Source organism: Homarus americanus, unplaced genomic scaffold (genome assembly GCF_018991925.1).
Source record: "Homarus americanus isolate GMGI-L3 unplaced genomic scaffold, GMGI_Hamer_2.0 scaffold19318, whole genome shotgun sequence".
Classification (NCBI taxonomy): Eukaryota; Metazoa; Arthropoda; class Malacostraca; order Decapoda; family Nephropidae; genus Homarus; species Homarus americanus.
The window spans coordinates 3,264,349-3,271,984 of NW_024732238.1; the positions used below are offsets into that span (position 1 = coordinate 3,264,349).

Here is a 7,636-nt window from a genome sequence, read left to right on the forward strand (position 1 = left end):
GGTTTGACAGAATTGAAAGATCGAGTACTGTCCTCGTGGGTTGTGACTACAGCAGTTAGAGTGGAGGACTCCTCCACTCTAAATGTTCTTGGGCTTTTTTCCAATCCTCTAGGTTTGTCTCTGGGAACCCAGTTATTAATTTATTTCATCCATCCCAGACTCTGCCTTCCTGCCCCCTTGGCCCTCCCTACCCTCCACTTTGTATTTGTTATTCCTCATCCCTCATTATATGACCAAGTATCTTTTTTTTTCACATTTCAAGTATTTCTCTTGAAGTTTTGCTAATCTTAGTACTTCTTCATTTTCTTTTCTCAGTTAGCATTCTCTCTCTTACTACGTTTAAAGCCTCCCAACTTCTTTCTGGTGTCTGCTGAAAGTGTCCACAGGCTAGGATGTTAGATAAGGTTAGGTCAGGTTCTAATAGGTTCAGTATATTCTTGCTTCCATTTTCGTTTTCAGTTTCATGCAAATAGTATCTCCAGGAATTTTGGTTCAGATCCATAAGTTACTTCTGGTGGTAACTGTCTCCTCCACCTTTACCAATAATATTTGAAAGTGCTTAATCTTAATTAGATATAATACTCGTACAGTATTACCTTTTCTTAAAAAATATATATATTGCCATCAAGAATGATGTGAATCTGTGATAGTCATCTGAAAGTTTAATGTTTAATTCTTTCACATCACCATCAGCACAGCAGGTGTGGGTGGTGTTGAATCATCATTAAATCATTCTATGTGTTTCGGTTTAAGGTACAGTAAGTGACTGCAGCCCTAAAACATACACCCAAAATTCCGGGACCCTTAACTGCACATTACAGATCTGTGGCTAACTTTGCTGTGCACAAAATATTTTGGTCTCTAAATTTTAAACTTACCTTCTAATTAACTTGTATACAAATTAAAAGAAAAACACAGTATAAGACTGCAGGAAACCTGGGATCACCTAACAATCTCACTAGTTTACTTCACAGAACGATTAACCACCCAAATGCTAACCTAATCTAACCTCATCCCCACAAATAGCATTAAGGTGGTTAATCTAGATATAAGTCAATGTTGGGGTGAGATTCATCAAATCTGAACAACCATTTTGACCTGCAGTATCCCAGTAACTAATGGAGGTTTGTCCTCTGTATCTCAAGATTATTCCATATATTTTGGGGTTTTCAATGTGAATTTCCATTACTCCTTTTTATACCAGGGGATGCCTGTACAGTATTTCACTAACTCACTTTTTATTGTGACAGAGGAAGGTGAGGTCGGGGAAGTAGACTGAGTGGACCGACCAACAAAGATGCATTAGAGAAACTGTCAAAAGTTCACCACTTCCTTCACTCATCCTGCAGTGGCCCAAGATAAACTCATCTATTATCAAGGTAAATCATATAGCATGCCATGTCCAGTATGTTCACTTGTGTGTTGTTACATGTTTTCCAGAAGGTTGGTTCATGCAGAATACCTCTTCTTTAACATATTTATTAGACATCTCACTTTCCCTCCAGATTTACACCTATCTTCACACACCTCATATCTTACTTTCATCCAGTACCTTTTAAATAATTGTCTTCATTTGATATTACCCTTTAAAAGCATAATAACAACTGAACACTCCAGGACACTTACTTTCCTATGTGATTGCTGGAGCATTGGTGGGTGGAGAGAGGCACTGCACTTTGGCTAGTCTGACATGCTTAATATTAAAGTAGAAATATGTACAGTACTGTACAGTATTACATCAAACATAATTACACTAAACTTAAATTTACTGTACTGTATTGTGCTGTACTGCAAATGAAATAACTTACAGTATTTATGCCATGGCAATTTGATTCATAACAAATATTTTTACTTACTTTATCTCAAACATATTTAGAGGGCCCTCGTAATGTGAGGCCCTAAGCTGTAGCTTACTTACCTTGTTCCTAAATCCAGCACTGACTGGATGCCATCACATTATCTGGCAGTTGGTGGGAGACTGGTGTTGCTCCACGCTACCAATTACAACTCGGCATGTGCACCGGTAATTCAGACTGAGTCCGACTTTAGGGAGTTTTACTACAATGTGGGAATGAACCCATCTCAAATGTAAACTCGGTGAAATACCTTGGACTAACTCTTGACTTACTCCACCTGAAGAATAAATTATAGATAATATAATAAGTAAAACTAATGTTAGGATAAACAATTTGTTTATGGAAATTCCATTTGCCTCAGCTGATGCACATAGCAACCTTTGCTTGGCACTCATACAAGGTCACTTAGACTATTCCTGATCATCATTGCACTCTGCCTTAACACAGAAGCTAAAAGCAAAATTAAAATTTATTTAAAACAAGGCAGCGAGGTTTACTCTTGACATGAATGCAAGAGATCACATTGCTCTCAGAGTCTCACAATCACTGAAAATGCTAAGTGTGACAGATAGAGTGAAGCAACTGAGTCTGAATCACTCTTATAGAATATTCAACAGACTGTGGCCAGACTATTTAACACAAAATTTTGTAAGGATTAGGGATATGGACCGGCACGGCACTAGAGGGAGGAACATAATTTTTGATATTCAGTACTGTACTGTACCTGGTGTTTGCAGTCTAGCAAAAACACTTTCTTCTTCACAGCTAATAAAAGACTGAAACAAGTTTCCAAAACTTCAAAACCATAACAGATGAAGCTGTTTCATATTAACAAAATAGTATATTGTTGAAGTGATCTGCCAACCTCAGTTAGTCAAAGTGCAATGTAATGCTTGTTAAATTTATCAAAAACTTTCGCTATTTCTCCTGTAGACATACTATTTCTGATTAGAGACCGAGCCTCAGCAAAGGACCCTACTATAAATAAGTATCTGATGGCTTTTGATTAGTAAGTCTGTGACTGTACTTATCATTAAATCTATATAACTATTAATATCATCTAACACAGAAGTGAAGAACAAGGGACAGACTGATGACAGAACTTACATCACCACCACCCACCAGATGACTGAGGCTACATCACCACCACCACCACCGATGACTGAGGCTACATCACCACCAACATCACTTGACTGAGGCTACACCACCACCGACACCAGATGACAGAAGGCTACATCACCACCAACACCAGATGACAAACGGCTACATCACCACCGACACCAGATGACAGAAACACCACCACCAACACCAGATGACAGAAGGCTACATCACCACCAACAGCAGATAACAGATGGCTACATCACCACCACCAACACCAGATGACAGAAGGCTACCACCACCAACACCAGATGACAGAAGGCTACATCACCACCAACAGCAGATAACAGATGGCTACATCACCACCACCAACAGCAGATAACAGATGGCTACACCACCACCGACACCAGATGACAAACGGCTACATCCACCGACACCAGATGACAAACGGCTACATCACCACCACCACCACCAACAGCAGAACAGGAGGCTACATCACCACCACCACCAGATGACAGAAGGCTACATCACCACCAACAGCAGATAACAGAGGCTACATCACCACCACCACCAGATGACAGAAGGCTACATCACCACCACCAGATGACAGAAGGCTACATCACCACCACCAACAGCAGATAACAGAAGGCTACATCACCACCACCACCAGATGAAAGAAGCTACATCACCACCACCACCACCAGACAAAGGCTACATCACCACCGACACAGATGACAGAAGGCTACATCACCACCACCACCACCAACAGCAGATAACAGAAGGCTACATCACCACCACCACCACCAACAGCAGATAACAGAGGCTACATCACCACCGACACCAGATGACAGAAGGCTACATCACCACCACCCACCAACAGCAGATAACAGAAGGCTACATCACCACCACCACCACCAACAGCAGATAACAGATGGCAACACCACCACCACCACCAGATGACAGAAGGCTACATCACCACCACCACTAGATGACAGAAGGCTACATCACCACCACCACCAGATGACAGAAGGCTACATCACCACCACCACTACCAACAGCAGATAACAGATGGCTACATCACCACCAACACCAGATGACGAAGGCTACATCACCACCAACAGCAGATAACAGATGGCTACATCACCACTAACACCAGATGACAGAAGGCTACATCACCACCACCACCAACAGCAGATAACAGATGGCTACATCACCACCTACACCAGATAACAGAAGGCTACATCACCACCAACAGCAGATAACAGATGGCTACATCACCACTAACACCAGATGACAGAACTACATCACCACCACCACCAACAGCAGACAACAGATGGCTACATCACCACCAACACCAGATGACAGAAGGCTACATCACCACCAACAGCAGACAACAGATGGCTACATCACCACCAACACCAGATGACAGAAGGCTACATCACCACCAACACCAAGATGACAGAAGGCTACATCACCACCAACAGCAGATGAGAAGGCTACATCACCACCAACAGCAGATAACAGATGGCTATCACCACCACCACCAGATACTGAGCACATCACCAACCCAGATGAAGGCATCACCACAGCGATAACAGATGGCTACATCACCACCACCACCAGATGACTGAGGCTATCACCACCAACAGCAGATAACAGATGGCTACATCACCACCACCACCAGATGACAGAAGGCTACATCACCACCAACAGCAGATAACAGATGGCTACATCACCACCTACACCAGATAACAGAAGGCTACATCCACCAACAGCAGATAACAGATGGCTACATCACCACCACCACCAGATGACAGAAGGCTACATCACCACCACCACCAGATGACAGAAGGCTACATCACCACCGCCACCAACAGCAGATAACAGATGGCTACATCACCACCAACACCAGATGAGAGGGCTACATTACCACCAACACCAGATGACAGAAGGCTACATCACCACCAACACCAGATGACAGAAGCTACATCACCACCAACAGCAGATAACAGATGGCTACATCACCACCAACACCAGATGACAGAAGGCTACATCACCACCAACAGCAGATGACAGAAGGCTACATCACCACCAACAGCAGATAACAGATGGCTACATCACCACCAACACCAGATGACAGAAGGCTACATCACCACCAACACCAGATGACAGAAGGCTACATCACCACCAACAGCAGATAACAGATGGCTACATCACCACCAACACCAGATGACAGAAGGCTACATCACCACCACATATTACAGTAGCACCAGCTCTGTTAGACCACATATTACAGTAGCTCCGTTATATACATATATACACACTAGCAGAAACGTGTGGTGGATAAACCACGTTGTTCATCGTAGTTTCTCGACTAAATAAGTCTTTATTTTATGTTCATTATTTTGTCACTCGGTTGAGTCATTTATTTGATCAGATTTAACTTGTATTTGTTTATTTTTGTACATACTGATATATTTGTTCCATTGTTTGTTTGTTAATATATTCTGTAATTAAAACTACTGCATGTATTTCAATATACCCCATAGTAATGAGGTGATGATTTTGGTGGGATCTATTCCTCGGACCTGTAATACAAAGAGAAGTTGAATTTGTGATTTTGTTAAACCCCAAGAGGCCAAGGGTCGTAACAAACATACACATACAGTATATACAGGAGAGTATCTACTTTTAGGGCAAGTAGATTATCGACTTTTCGGGGAAGTAGATTTTCGAATTTTGGGGGAAATATTACCTAATTTTGCCAAGTAGATTATCATAGAAAACGGGAAATTTGTATCATAAAAAATGGGAAATATCTACTTTCCGGGAAAGTTGGTTATCTACTTTCGCGAAAAGTAGATAGATTTTCTATTTTTCGGGAAAGTAGATTATCGACTTTTCGGGGAAGTAGATTTTCGAATTTTGGGGGAAATATTACCTAATTTTGCGAAGTAGATTATCATAGAAAACGGGAAATTTGTATCATAAAAAATGGGAAATATCTACTTTCCGGGAAAATTGGTTATCTACTTTCCCGAAAGTAGATAGATTTTTTACTTTTCGGGAAAGTAGATTATTGACTTTTCGGGGAAGTAGATTTTCGAATTTTGGTTGAAATATTACCTAATTTTGCGAAGTAGATTATCATAGAAAACGGGAAATTTGTATCATAAAAAATGGGAAATATCTACTTTCCAGGAAAGTTGGTTATCTACTTTCGCGAAAAGTAGATAGATTTTCTTCTTTTCGGGAAAGTAGATTATCGACTTTTTGGGGAAGTAGATTTTCGTATTTTGGGGGAAATATTACCTAATTTTGCGAAGTAGATTATCATAGAAAACGGGAAATTTGTATCATAAAGAATGGGAAATATCTACTTTCCGGGAAAGTTGGTTATCTACTTCAGCCTAGATAATTACTTTTCGGGAAAGTAGATTATCGACTTTTCGAGGGTAGATTTTCGAATTTACGAAATATCCTAATTTTTGCCAAGTGAATTATCATAGAAACAGGAGGCATATAATAAAAAAATGGAAATATCTACTTTCCGGGAAGTTGGTTATCTACTTTCGAAAAAATAGATAAAACACGTTTATCGACTTTCGAAGTAGATTTTCGAATTTTTGGAAATATTACCTAATTTTGCGAAGTAGATTATCATAGAAAACGGGAAATTCGTATCATAAAAAATGGGAAATATCTACTTTCCGGGAAAGTTGGTTATCTACTTTCCCGAAAAGTAGATCGATTTTCTACTTTTTGGGAAAGTAGATTATCGACTTTTCTGGGGAGTAGATTTTCGAATTTTGGGGGAAATATTACCTAATTTTGCGAAGTAGATTATCATAGAAAACAGGAAATTTGTATCATAAAAAATGGGAAATATCTACTTTCCGGGAAAGTTGGTTATCCTACTTTTCGAAAGTAGATGAATTTTCTACTTTTCGGGAAAGTAGATTATCTCGACTTTCGGGGAAATGAATTTTCGAACCCCCAGAAATATTACTAATTTTTGCCAAGTAGATTATCATAGAAAACGGGAAATTTGTATCATAAAAATGGGAATATCTACTTTCCGGGAAAGTTGGTTATCTACTTTCCGAAAAGTAGATAGATTTTCTACTTTTCGGGAAAGTAGATTATCGACTTTCGGGAAGTAGATTTTCGAATTTGGGGGGAAATATTACTAATTTTGCCAAGTGGGTGTATCATAGAAAACAGAAATTTGTATCATAAAAAATGGGAAATATCTACTTTCCGGGAAAGTTGGTTATCTACTTTTCGAAAAGTAGATAAATTCTACTTTTCAGTAGATTATCGACTTTTTGGGGAAGTAGATTTTCGAATTTTAAATATTACCTAATTTTGCAAAGTAGATTATCATAAGCAGAAATTGTATCATAAAAAATAAATATCTACTTTCGGGAAAGTTGGTTATCTACTTTCAGCGAACTCAAACCTACTTTTTCGGGAAAGTAGATTATCGACTTTTTCGGGGAAGTAGATTTTTTAAATTTTAGGAAACCAGCTACTAATTTTGCCAAGTAGATTATCATAGAAACGGGAAATTTATCATAAAAATGGAAATATCTACTTTCCGGGAAAGTTGGTTATCTACTTTCCCGAAAAGTAAATAGATTACCTACTTTCAGGGAAAGTAGATTATCGACTTTTCAGAA

The 7,636-nt window shown here is 39.6% G+C and overlaps 1 long non-coding RNA gene across 1 annotated transcript in view; it reads left to right on the forward strand.

Annotated features, from left to right (window-relative positions):
* LOC121868319 overlaps window positions 1-1,356 on the forward strand; it is a 25,722-nt gene extending 24,366 nt beyond the window's left edge. Inside the window, exon 3 of the long non-coding RNA XR_006089372.1 lies at window positions 1,251-1,356. This is a non-coding gene — a long non-coding RNA (uncharacterized LOC121868319). The remainder of the gene's footprint in view (window positions 1-1,250) is intronic.
* Window positions 1,357-7,636: the final 6,280 nt, after the last annotated feature.